Source organism: Triticum aestivum, chromosome 3A (assembly GCF_018294505.1).
Source record: "Triticum aestivum cultivar Chinese Spring chromosome 3A, IWGSC CS RefSeq v2.1, whole genome shotgun sequence".
Classification (NCBI taxonomy): domain Eukaryota; kingdom Viridiplantae; phylum Streptophyta; class Magnoliopsida; order Poales; family Poaceae; genus Triticum; species Triticum aestivum.
Window position 1 is genome coordinate 719,541,370 of NC_057800.1, and position 12,827 is coordinate 719,554,196.

Genomic DNA, 12,827 nt, shown 5'->3' on the forward strand with positions numbered 1-12,827 from the left:
CCTTCGGGATTAGTTTTAAACCTTAATAATTGTTATTTAGTGCCAGCTTTGAGCATGAACATTGTATCGGGATCTCGTTTAATTCGAGATGGCTACTCATTTAAATCCGAGAATAATGGTTGTTCTATTTATATGAGAGATATGTTTTATGGTCATGCTCCTATGGTGAATGGTTTATTCTTAATGAATCTCGAGCGTAATGCTACACATATTCATAGTGTGAGTACCAAAAGATGTAAAGTTGATAATGATAGTCCCACATACTTGTGGCACTGCCGCCTTGGTCACATAGGTGTCAAACGCATGAAGAAGCTCCATGCAGATGGACTTTTAGAGTCTCTTGATTACGAATCATTTGACACGTGCGAACCATGCCTCATGGGTAAGATGACCAAGACTCCGTTCTCAGGAACAATGGAGCGAGCAACCAACTTATTGGAAATCATACATACTGATGTGTGCGGTCCAACGAGTGTTGAGGCTCGCGGTGGCTATCGTTATGTTCTCACCCTCACTGATGATTTGGGTAGATATGGGTATGTCTACTTAATGAAACACAAGTCTGAAACCTTTGAAAAGTTCAAAGAATTTCAGAGTGAGGTTGAGAATCAACGTGACAGGAAAATCAAGTTTTTGCGATCAGATCGTGGAGGAGAATACTTGAGTCATGAATTTTGCACACACTTAAGGAAATGTGGAATAGTTTCACAACTCACGCCGCTTGGAACACCTCAGCGTAATGGTGTGTCCGAACGTCGTAATCGCACTCTATTAGATATGGTGCGATCTATGATGTCTCTTGCCGATTTACCGCTATCTTTTTGGGGCTATGCTTTAGAGACTGCCGCATTCACTTTAAATAGGGCTCCGTCGAAATCCGTTGATACAACACCGTTTGAATTATGGTTTGGGAAGAAACCTAAGCAGTCGTTTCTAAAAGTTTGGGGATGCGATGCTTATGTCAAGAAACTTCAACCTGAAAAGCTCGAACCCAAGTCGAAAAATGCGTCTTCATAGGATACCCTAAAGAAACTATTGGGTATACCTTCTACCTCAGATCCGAAGGCAAGGTCTTTGTTGCCAAGAATGGATCCTTTCTAGAGAAGGAGTTTCTCTCGAAAGAAGTAAGTGGGAGGAAAGTAGAACTTGATGAAGTGTTACCTCTTGAACCGGAAAATGGCGCAACTCAAGAAAATGTTCCTGAGGTGCCTGCACCGACTAGAGAGGAAGTTAATGATGATGATCATGAAACTTCAGATCAAGTTGCTACTGAACTTCGAAGGTCCACAAGGACACGTTCCGCACCAGAGTGGTATGGTAACCCTGTCTTGGAAATCATGTTGTTAGACAACGGTGAACCTTCGAACTATGAAGAAGCGATGGCGGGCCCGGATTCCGACAAATGGCTAGAAGCCATGAAATCCGAGATAGGATCCATGTATGAAAACGAAGTATGGACTTTGACTGACTTGCCCGTTGAACGGCGAGCCATAGAAAATAAATGGATCTTTAAGAAGAAGACAGACGCGGATGGTAATGTGACCATCTATAAAGCTCGGCTTGTCGCTAAGGGTTATCGACAAGTTCAAGGAGTTGACTATGATGAGACTTTCTCACCGGTAGCGAAGCTGAAGTCCGTCCGAATCATGTTAGCAACTGCCGCATTCTACGATTATGAGATATGGCAAATGGACGTCAAAACGGCATTCCTTAATGGTTTCCTTAAGGAAGAATTGTATATGATGCAGCCGGAAGGTTTTGTCGATCCTAAGAATGCTGACAAGGTATGCAAGCTCCAACGCTCGATTTATGGGCTGGTGCAAGCATCTCGGAGTTGGAACATTCGATTTTATGAGATGATCAAAGCATTTGGGTTTACGCAGACTTACGGAGAAGCCTGCGTTTACAAGAAAGTGAGTGGGAGCTCTGTAGCATTTCTCATACTATATGTAGATGACATACTTTTGATGGGAAATGATATAGAACTTTTGGACAGCATTAAGGCCTACTTGAATAAGAGTTTTTCAACGAAGGACCTTGGAGAAGCTGCTTATATACTAGGCATCAAGATCTATAGAGATAGATCAAGACGCCTCATAGGTCTTTCACAAAGCACATACCTTGATAAGATATTGAAGAAGTTCAATATGGATCAGTCTAAGAAGGGGTTCTTGCCTGTATTGCAAGGTGTGAAATTGAGCTCGGCTCAATGTCCGACCACGACAGAAGATATAGAAGAGATGAGTGTCATCCCCTATGCCTCAGCCATAGGTTCTATTATGTATGCCATGCTGTGTACCAGACCTGATGTAAACCTTGCCGTAAGTTTGGTAGGAAGGTACCAAAGTAATCCCGGCAAGGAACACTGGACAGCGGTCAAGAATATCCTGAAGTACCTGAAAAGGACTAAGGAAGTGTTTCTCGTTTATGGAGGTGACGAAGAGCTCGTCGTAAAGGGTTACGTCGACGCTAGCTTCGACACAGATCTGGATGACTCTAAGTCTCAAACCAGATACGTGTATATTTTGAATGGTGGGGCAGTAAGCTGGTGCAGTTGCAAGCAGAGCGCCGTGGCGGGATCTACATGTGAAGCGGAGTACATGGCAGCCTCGGAGGCAGCACATGAAGCAATTTGGGTGAAGGAGTTCATCACCGACCTAGGAGTCATACCCAATGCGTCGGGGCCAATCAAACTCTTCTGTGACAACACTGGAGCTATTGCACTTGCCAAGGAGCCCAGGTTTCACAAGAAGACAAGGCACATCAAGCGTCGCTTCAACTCCATTCGTGAAAATGTTCAAGATGGAGACATAGATATTTGTAAAGTACATACGGACCTTAATGTAGCAGATCCGTTGACTAAACCTCTCCCTAGAGCAAAACATGATCAACACCTGAATTCCATGGGTGTTCGATTCATAACAATGTAACTAGATTATTGACTCTAGTGCAAGTGGGAGACTGTTGGAAATATGCCCTAGAGGCAATAATAAAAGCATTATTATTATATTTCCTTGTTCATGATAATTGTCTTTATTCATGCTATAATTGTGTTATCCGGAAATCGTAATACATGTGTGAATAACAGACACCAACATGTCCCTAGTAAGCCTCTAGTTGACTAGCTCGTTGATCAACAGATAGTCATGGTTTCCTGACTATGGACATTGGATGTCATTGATAACGAGATCACATCATTAGGAGAATGATGTGATGGACAAGACCCAATCCTAAACATAGCACAAGATCGTATAGTTCATTTGCTAGAGTTTTTCCAATGTCAAGTATCCTTTCCTTAGACCATGAGATCGTGTAACTCCCGGATACCATAGGAGTGCTTTGGGTATACCAAACGTCACAATGTAACTGGGTGACTATAAAGGTAGACTACGGGTATCTCCGAAAGTGTCTGTTGGGTTGACACGGATCAAGACTGGGATTTGTCACTCCGTATGACGGAGAGGTATCACTGGGCCCACTCGGTAATGCGTCATCATTGTGAGCTCAAAGTGACCAAGTGTCTGGTCACGGGATCATGCACTACGGTACGAGTAAAGTGACTTGCCGGTAACGGGATTGAACGAGGTATGGGGATACCGATGATCGAATCTCGGGCAAGTAACATATCGATTGACAAAGGGAATTGCATACGAGGTTGCTTGAATCCTCGACATCGTGGTTCATCCGATAAGATCATCGTGGAGCATGTGGGAGCCAACATGGGTATCCAGATCCCGCTGTTGGTTATTGACCGGAGAGTCGTCTCGGTCATGTCTGCATGTCTCCCAAACCCGTAGGGTCTACACACTTAAGGTTCGGTGACGCTAGGGTTGTAGGGATATGTATATGCAGTAACCCGAATGTTGTTCGGAGTCCCGGATGAGATCCCGGACGTCACGAGGAGTTCCGGAATGGTCCGGAGGTAAAGAATTATATATAGGAAGTGCTATTTCGGCTATCGGGACAAGTTTCGGGGTTATCGGTATTGTACCGGGACCACCGGAAGGGTCCCGGGGGTCCACCGGGTGGGACCACCTGCCCCGGGGGCCACATGGGCTGTTGGGGGTGCGCCTTGGCCTACATGGGCCAAGGGCACCACCCCCAAGAGGCCCATGCGCCTAGGGTTCACAAAAGGGAAGAGTCCCACTAGTGGAAGGCACCTCCTAGGTGCCTTGGGGGGAGGGAAACCTCCCTTGGCCGCCGCCCCCTAGGAGATTGGATCTCCTAGGGCCGGCGCCCCCCCCCCTTGGCCCTCCTATATATAGTGGGGGAAGGAGGGCTTTTCATCCACGCCTTTGGTTGCCTCCTTCTCCCTCTCCAACACCTCCTCCTCCTCCATAGTGCTCGGCGAAGCCCTGACGGAGTACTGCAGCTCCACCATCACCACGCCGTCGTGTTGCTGCTGGAGCCATCTTCCTCAACCTCTCCTTCCCCTTGCTGGATCAAGAAGAAGGAGACGTTACGCTGACCGTACGTGTGTTGAACGCGGAGGTGCCGTCCGTTCGGCGCTAGGATCTTCGGTGATTTGGATCATGTCGTGTACGACTACCTCATCCCCGTTCTTTGAACGCTTCCGCTCGCGATCTACAAAGGTATGTAGATGCATCCGATCACTCATTGCTAGATGAACTCATAGATGGATCTTGGTGAAACCGTAGGAAATTTTTGTTTTCTGCAACGTTCCCCAACAGATAGCTGCCGCAAAACAGGTGTTTGTAGATATGTCTATTATGTTGATTCCAGTCGTTTTCAATTGGAGCAGGCAAAGTCCAAAAAAAATGCAGCGGACTTTCCCCTTGCCGACTTCCTCAGGAGTAGCTCGACTAGCGTTGCACCAGCACCTGCAGCTGCACCTGCTCCCGCACCGGCTCCTCCACCTGCTCCGGCACTGGCTCCTGCACCTGCTCCCGCACCTACTCCCGCACTGACTGTTGCACTTGCTCCCGCACCGGCTTCCGCACCTACTCCGACACTGGCTCCGGCACCGGGCATGCTCGGCGGTGCTTCGTCTTTGGCTGAGCTCGATGCCCTCACGGTATCTGTCACACCGCCCCCCTTCAATAAATGTATAATCCCCCGTTTTCGTTGCCTTTTAGATGTCTCACGTCGCAGACTTTTCTTTGCAGGGCGACGAAACCCCGTGCACCATATTGTACACCATCGCCGACCAGAAGGTAGACGTGGGAAAGGCGACGATAATGGAGGCGAAGGAACCATTGTTCCACAGCCGGCCGATCCCCCCGAAAGTCTTCAAGGTTTCCGTGGCCGGTGTCAAACCGGGCCACGAGAATTTGGCTCCTCTGGTACTAGTGGGGGATGATGACGAGACCCCATGGCGTCTTGGTGATTGTTGCAATGGCTGGGTCCTGTTGTGGCCAAAGAGTCTGCTTTGTCTGGAGGCGGCCAGGAGCACATCCACGAGCATGCAGTTAGTTATGAACATCAACACCTCGTCTACTCCATTAGTCATCGCTGGTGACATCGTCATAGATGAGGATGAGGATGAGGATGACACTCAAGAGTATGTCAATATTGGCGCCTACTTAGGGTTTGAGCGTCATGAGTCGGTGCCTGAATTGCCGCCTCCGGAGTCTGAACGTATTATGGACAACCTTCCGGTAGTAAAGAAGTCTAGGAAGAGACAGAGGAAAGGCAAAAAAGATGCTTCTATGATCGAGCCGCCTTAGCAGCCTCGGGTTCAAGACCATATAGATATCCCCGGTGCGGCAAAATGGCATATCCCTGGTCAACCAATCCTACCTGAAGCAGCGCTGCGGGCCAGATTTAGCGATTTAAGGAGACTTCATAACGATGTGCTGTGGACAGAGAAAGGCCTCATCGCCTCAAAAAATCCAGGATACCCACTCTACGTGGTTAATGTGCCGCGGGGATTGTCGTACGTCGACACATTCCCCGCGGAGAAGTTCTTCCTTCAATTCGATTACATCTTCGACATGTTTCACTTGAAGAAGCTGGATTTTGCGTTTGTCCGCCTTTATGCTTTGCACATGAACTACCTCATCCGGGTTGAGCAGATACCTCATATCTGTGTCGCTGACCCGTACTTCATGCACGAGGCCTTCTTGGGAGTCTGTGCAAAGCACTGTGAATACGTGAGGGGATACATCGTCAATTTCATGCTTGCCAATAAGGACAAGGAGGCGATTCTTGTGCCTTATCATCCCATGTAAGTCATCCGCACGGATATCCTTCCTTTGATTTCAATCATTCATTTGCACGGTGGAGGCTAATTAATTTGAGGTGTACTTATTTTGCGCAGCGGCGGGCGCGTCGTCCTCACCATCCTCTACCCCCGATACTCCCACGCTCTTTACTTGGACTCGTCGAAGAACATTAACAAAAAGGATTACACCCACATCAAGTCTGTTCTCGACAGTGCTATGTTTTACTACGGCGCACGGGGTGGAGAGGTCAAGGACAAGAAGAAAAAGGACGGCAGGCCCACCTTCGGCCATAAGACCGACTTCTTCTGCATCCAGCAACCGAATGAGTCTCTTAATGATGGATTCTATGTCCTACACCAGATGCTGGAGTACAGACGGGATCACCAGAACCTTCGCATGTCACCTACATCCGGCGATGCCCATATTCTGCAATGGGCAAAGAACTTAGGAGATATCGAGGATCATCGACTTCGATCTGAGTTCTATCACATCCAGTGCGAACTTGCCCAAATCATCATGAAGGAGGTCGTCGGAAAAACAGGGATGTTCTACGAAGAAGAACAAATGTCGCGGGAAGACGTCCGAACACGTGTAGCCGCTCAGCGTCTCGACCTGAAGCATTTCACTAAGCTCGGGGACTATCTCCCTGACTTGGATGGATGGCATGACATGGAGTGATTGTCGATACACTACTACGGAAAACCTTACACACAGAAATTTAGTAGTAGTGCGTGTCAAAAATGGGCGCTAGTGCTAAATAGCAGTAGCGCGCATTCGTAAACCGCGCTACAGACACAATAGTAGCAGTAGCGCGTGCGCATGAAAAAGCGCTACCACTAGTATTCCCATTGCTAAAACGATAGGCTACGCATAGCAGTAGCGGTCTTGAGGGAAGCACGCTACCGCTAGGACATAAGTAGCAGCGTGTTTCGCGCGGAGAGCGCTACTGCTAATGTAAATAAAATAAAATGAAAAACAAATAGAAAAGTAAATGAAAAAGAAAGAAATAGAAAAAGGAGAAAGGAAAAAAATAAAATGTAGAGGAAAATAAATGAGAAAGCGAAAAAAGGAGAAAGGCGTAGCAGTAGCGTTTGTTCGTAAGAGGCGTTATAGCTAATGTAGCTGCAGCGCGTTTCCTAGACCCCCGCTGTAGAAACAGAAAAGGAAATAAGAAAGATGAAGGAAATTGCATAGCTATAACAGTAGCGCGTTTTGTGAAAATCGCTATAGCTAACTTAGCTATAGCGTGTTTCGCAAAAAGAGCTACCGCTAAGTTTGACTTAACCAAAAAACCCTTTCCCCCCGGCCACCACTTCTCCCTCAAATCCCTCGACCCACCCCACCGCCGTCTGCCCGATTCGCCGTCGCCCCACTTCGCCGCCGTCTCCTGCCGACGTCGACGCCCCCGGAGCCACCAGAGCCGCGCGCCGTCGACGCCACCGGAGCCGCCCCCAACGCCACCGGAGCCGTGCGGCCACATCAACGCCACCGGATTCGCAGTCGACGCCACCGGAGCAGCAGTCGGTGCCACCGGATCCTCCCTCGCCACAACTGCCTCCCTCACCGTCACCGGAGACGCCCCTGCCTCCCGCGCCACCATCAGAGCCATCCTCTGTAAGCCCCCACCCCTCCTCTCTCTCTAGATTAGTTAGGAAAAGAATTTAGTTAGGTTAATTAGTTAGGTTAATTTGACAGAGACGCCCCTGCCTCCCTCGCCGTAGGAAAAAATTGTATATGCTTAACTAGGACAGTAGGGTTAGGGTTGTAGTGTTTAATTACAAATGTTAGGAAAGTAAGGTTTAACTAGATGTTAACTAGGGTGGTAGGATTTAGTTTAGAGAAAAAAATCAATATAAAAATATAAATTTCTATTAGTGTTGCAAGTCTAGTAGGTTCTTAATTTTTAGTGAATTTTTATTAGGACAAAAATTTAGGACATAATTTGAGTTCTAGGTTCATAATTTGAGTTCTAGGGTTCATCCATCTATATTTGGTTTTTGAATTGAGTTTCAGAGAACATGGGATTTGTGTAGATTTTCTTGAAGTGTCAAACACTAGGAGATGCAAATTTGAAGTGGTCATGATATATGAAAAATCCTCAATTGTGTTTGCTCATTGATCATAATCGACATTGAAGTGGTTCAATTGTGCCCAAGTGGCCTTTTGTTGTTTCCAGGGAATGAAGCTGAGTGGCCTATGTTTTGCTGGAATGTTGATTCATTTCCGTTCCGGCAAAATTCAGGTTCTCAATTTGTCCACTTTTTAGCAAAGGTCATGCCAAATTTTTCCTTGAATTTCGGCATGACTTGTGCTACAAACTAGGACATATCGAGTGCCCAGGATTTGCCGCACGGGGAAGGAGTCAACGTTCCTGCAAAACAATAGGCCTTTTTATGTCTTTATTCATTTTATTAGGTCTAGAATTAATTTACTAGATTTAATCGTAGGAAACATGGCTAGCAACGATGAAGGACATGGTTCTGGTGATTGCGATGACGTCTACCGGGCGGTAGAGCCTTGCCGACGAGACTGAGACCGGCACTGAGACTCAGACCGGCATTGAGACCGGCGCTGAGACTGAGACCGGCGCTGCCTCAGGGAGCGGAGCCGGTATAGAAACGAAAGAAAAGAGGCGACGGCTTCCTAACTGTTGGGGAACGTAGCAATAATTCAAAATTTTCCTACGTGTCACCAAGATCAATCTATGGAGTCATCTAGCAACGAGGGAGGAGTGGATCTACATACCCTTGTAGATCGCGCGCGGAAGCGTTCAAGAGAACGGGGTTGATGGAGTCGTACTCGTCGTGATCCAAATCACCGATGATCCTAGCGCCGAACGGACGGCACCTCCGCGTTCAACACACGTACGGAGCAGCGACGTCTCCTCCTTCTTGATCCAGCAAGGGGGAAGGAGAGGTTGATGGAGATCCAGTAGCACGACGTGGTGGTGGAAGTAGCGGGATTCCAACAGGGCTTCGCCAAGCGCTGCGGGAGGAGGGAGATGTTGGGGAACGTAGTAATTTCAATATTTTCCTACGCACACGCAAGATCATGGTGATGCATAGCAACGAGAGGGGAGAGTATGATCTATGTACCCTTGTAGATCGCAACAGAAGCATTGACACAACGTAGTGGAAGTAGTCGTACGTCTTCTTCCCGATCCGACCGATCCAAGCACCGTTACTCCGGCACCTCCGAGTTCTTAGCACACGTACAGCTCGATGACGCTCCCCGGGCTCCGATCCAGCAAAGCTTCGGGGATGAGTTCTGTCAACACAATGGCGTGGTGACGATGATGATGTTCTACCGACGCAGGGCTTCGCCTAAGCACTACAACGGTATGATCAAGGTGGAATATGGCGGCAGGGGGCACCGCACACGGCTAAGGAACGATCACGAGGATCAACTTGTGTGTCCTAGGGTGCCCCCTGCCTCCGTATATAAAGGATCCAAGGGGGGGGGGTGCGCCGGCCTAGAGGAGGGCGCAGGAGGAGTCCTACTCCTACTGGGAGTAGGACTCCTCTCCCCGTTCCTTGTCCAACTAGGAGATGTGGAGGGAGAATAGCAAAGGGGGGGCGGCGCCCCTCCCTCCTTGTCCAATTTGGACTAGGGGGAGAGGGGGCGCGCGGCCTGCCCTGGCAGCCCCTTCCTCTTCTCCACATTAGGCCCATAAGGCCCATTAACCCCCCCCCCCGGGGGGGGGGGGGGGGGGTTCCGGTAACCCCTCCGGTACTCCGGTTTTATCCGAAACTTCTCCGGAACCCTTCCAGTGTCCGAATATAGTCATCCAATATATCAATCTTTATGTCTCGACCATTCTGAGACTCCTCGTCATGTCCGTGATCATATCCGAGACTCCGAACTAACTTCGGTACATCAAAATGCATAAACTCATAATAACTGTCATCGTAACTTTAAGCGTGCGGACCCTACGGTTCGAGAACAATGTAGACATGACCGAGACACGTCTCTGGTCAATAACCAATAGCGGGACCTGGATGCCCATATTGGCTCCTACATATTCTACAAAGATCTTTATCGGTCAGACCGCATAACAACATACGTCGTTCCCTTTGTCATCGGTATGTTACTTGCCCGAGATTCGATCGTCGGTATTCCAATACCTAGTTCAATCTTGTTGCCGGCAAGTCTCTTTACTCGTTCCGTAATACATCATCTCACAACTAACATATTAGTTGTAATGCTTGCAAGGCTTATATGATGTGCATTACCGAGAGGGCCCAGAGATACCTCTCCGACAATCGGAGTGACAAATCCTAATCTCGAAATACGCCAACCCAACATGTACCTTTGGAGACACTTGTAGTACTCCTTTATAATCACCCAGTTACGTTGTGACGTTTGGTAGCACCCAAAGTGTTCCTCCAGTAAACGGGAGTTGCATAATCTCATAGTTATAGGAACATGTATAAGTCATGAAGAAAGCAATAGCAACATACTAAACGATCGGGTGCTAAGCTAATGGAATGGGTCATGTCAATCAGATCATTCACCTAATGATGTGATCCCGTTAATCAAATAACAACTCTTTGTTTATGGTTAGGAAACATAACCATCTTTTGATTAACGAGCTAGTCAAGTAGAGGCATACTAGTGACACTCTGTTTGTCTATGTATTCACACATGTATTATGTTTCCGGTTAATACAATTATAGCATGAATAATAAACATTTATCATGAAATAAGGAAATAAATAATAACTTTATTATTGCCTCTAGGGCATATTTCCTTCAGTCTCCCACTTGCACTAGAGTCAATAATCTAGTTCACATCGCCATGTGATTTAACAGCAATAGTTCACATCACCATGTGAGTAACACCCATAGTTCACATCGATATGTGATCAACACCCAAAGGGTTTACTAGAGTCAGTAATCTAGTTCACATCGCTATGTGATTAACACCCAAAGAGTACTAAGGTGTGATCATGTTTTGCTTGTGAGATAATTTTAGTCAACGGGTCTGTTACATTCAGATCCGTAAGTATTTTGCGAATTTCTATGTCAACAATGCTCTGCACGGAGCTACTCTAGCTTATTGCTCCCACTTTCAATATGTATCTAGATCGAGACTTAGAGTCATCCAGATCTGTGTCAAAACTTGCATCGACGTAACTTTTTACGACGAACCTTTTTGTCACCTCCATAATTGAGAAATATTTCCTTATTCCACTAAGGATAATTTTGACTGCTGTCCAGTGATCTACTCTTAGATCACTATTGTACTCCCTTGCTTAACACAGTGTAGGGTATACAATAGATCTGGTACACAGCATAGCATACTTTATAGAACCTATGGCTGAGGCATAGGGAATGACTTTCATTCTATTTCTATCTTCTGCCGGGTCGGGCTTTGAGTCTTACTCAATTTCACACCTTGCAACACAGGCAAGAAATCTTTCTTTGACTGTTCCATTTTGAACTACTTCAAAATCTTGTCAAGGTATGTACTCATTGAAAAAACTTATCAAGCGTCTTGATCTATCTCTATAGATCTTGATGCTCAATATGTAAGCAGCTTTACCGAGGTCTTTCTTTGAAAAACTCCTTTCAAACACTCCTTTATGCTTTGCAGAATAATTCTACATTATTTCCGATCAACAATATGTCATACACATATACTTATCAGAAATGATGTAGTGCTCCCACTCACTTTCTTGTAAATACAGGCTTCACCGCAAGTCTGTATAAAACTATATGCTTTGATCAACTTATCAAAGCGTATATTCCAACTCCGAGATTCTTGCATGTAGGATCGAAAGTATGTCTAGAGGGGGGGGTGATTAGACTACTTGACCGAATAAAAACTTAACCTTTTCCCAATTTTAGTTCTTGGCAGATTTTAGCTATTGTAGGACAAGTCAAGCAATCATCACACAATTCAAGCAAGCATGCAAAGAGTATATTGGCAGCGGAAAGTAAAGCATGCAACTTGCAAGAATATAAAGGGAAGGGTTTGGAAGATTCAAACGCTATTGGAGACACGGATGTTTTTCCCGTGGTTCGGATAGGTGGTGCTATCCTACATCCACGTTGATGGAGACTTCAACCCACGAAGGGTAACGGTTGCGCGAGTCCACACAGGGCTCCACCCAAGGGCAACGGTTGCGCGAGTCCACGGAGGGCTCCACCCACGAAGGGTCCACGAAGAAGCAACCACCCACAAAGGGTCCACGAAGAAGCAACCTTGTCTATCCCACCATGGCCATCGCCCACGAAGGACTTGCCTCACTAGCGGTAGATCTTCACGAAGTAGGCGATCTCCTTGCCCTTACAAACTCCTTGGTTCAACTCCACAATCTTGTCGGAGGCTCCCAAGTGACACCTAGCCAATCTAGGAGACACCACTCTCCAAGAAGTAACAAATGGTGTGTAGGTAATGAACTCCTTGCTCTTGTGCTTCAAATGATAGTCTCCCCAACACTCAACTCTCTCTCATAGGATTTGGATTTGGTGGAAAGAAGATTTGAGTGGAAAGCAACTTGGGAAGGCTAGAGATCAAGATTCATATGGTAGGAATGGAATGTCTTGATCTCAACACATGAGTAGGTGGTTCTCTCTCAGAACATATGAGTTGGAATGATGTGTGTGTTCTGATGGCTCTCTCACTTAATGAGAAAGA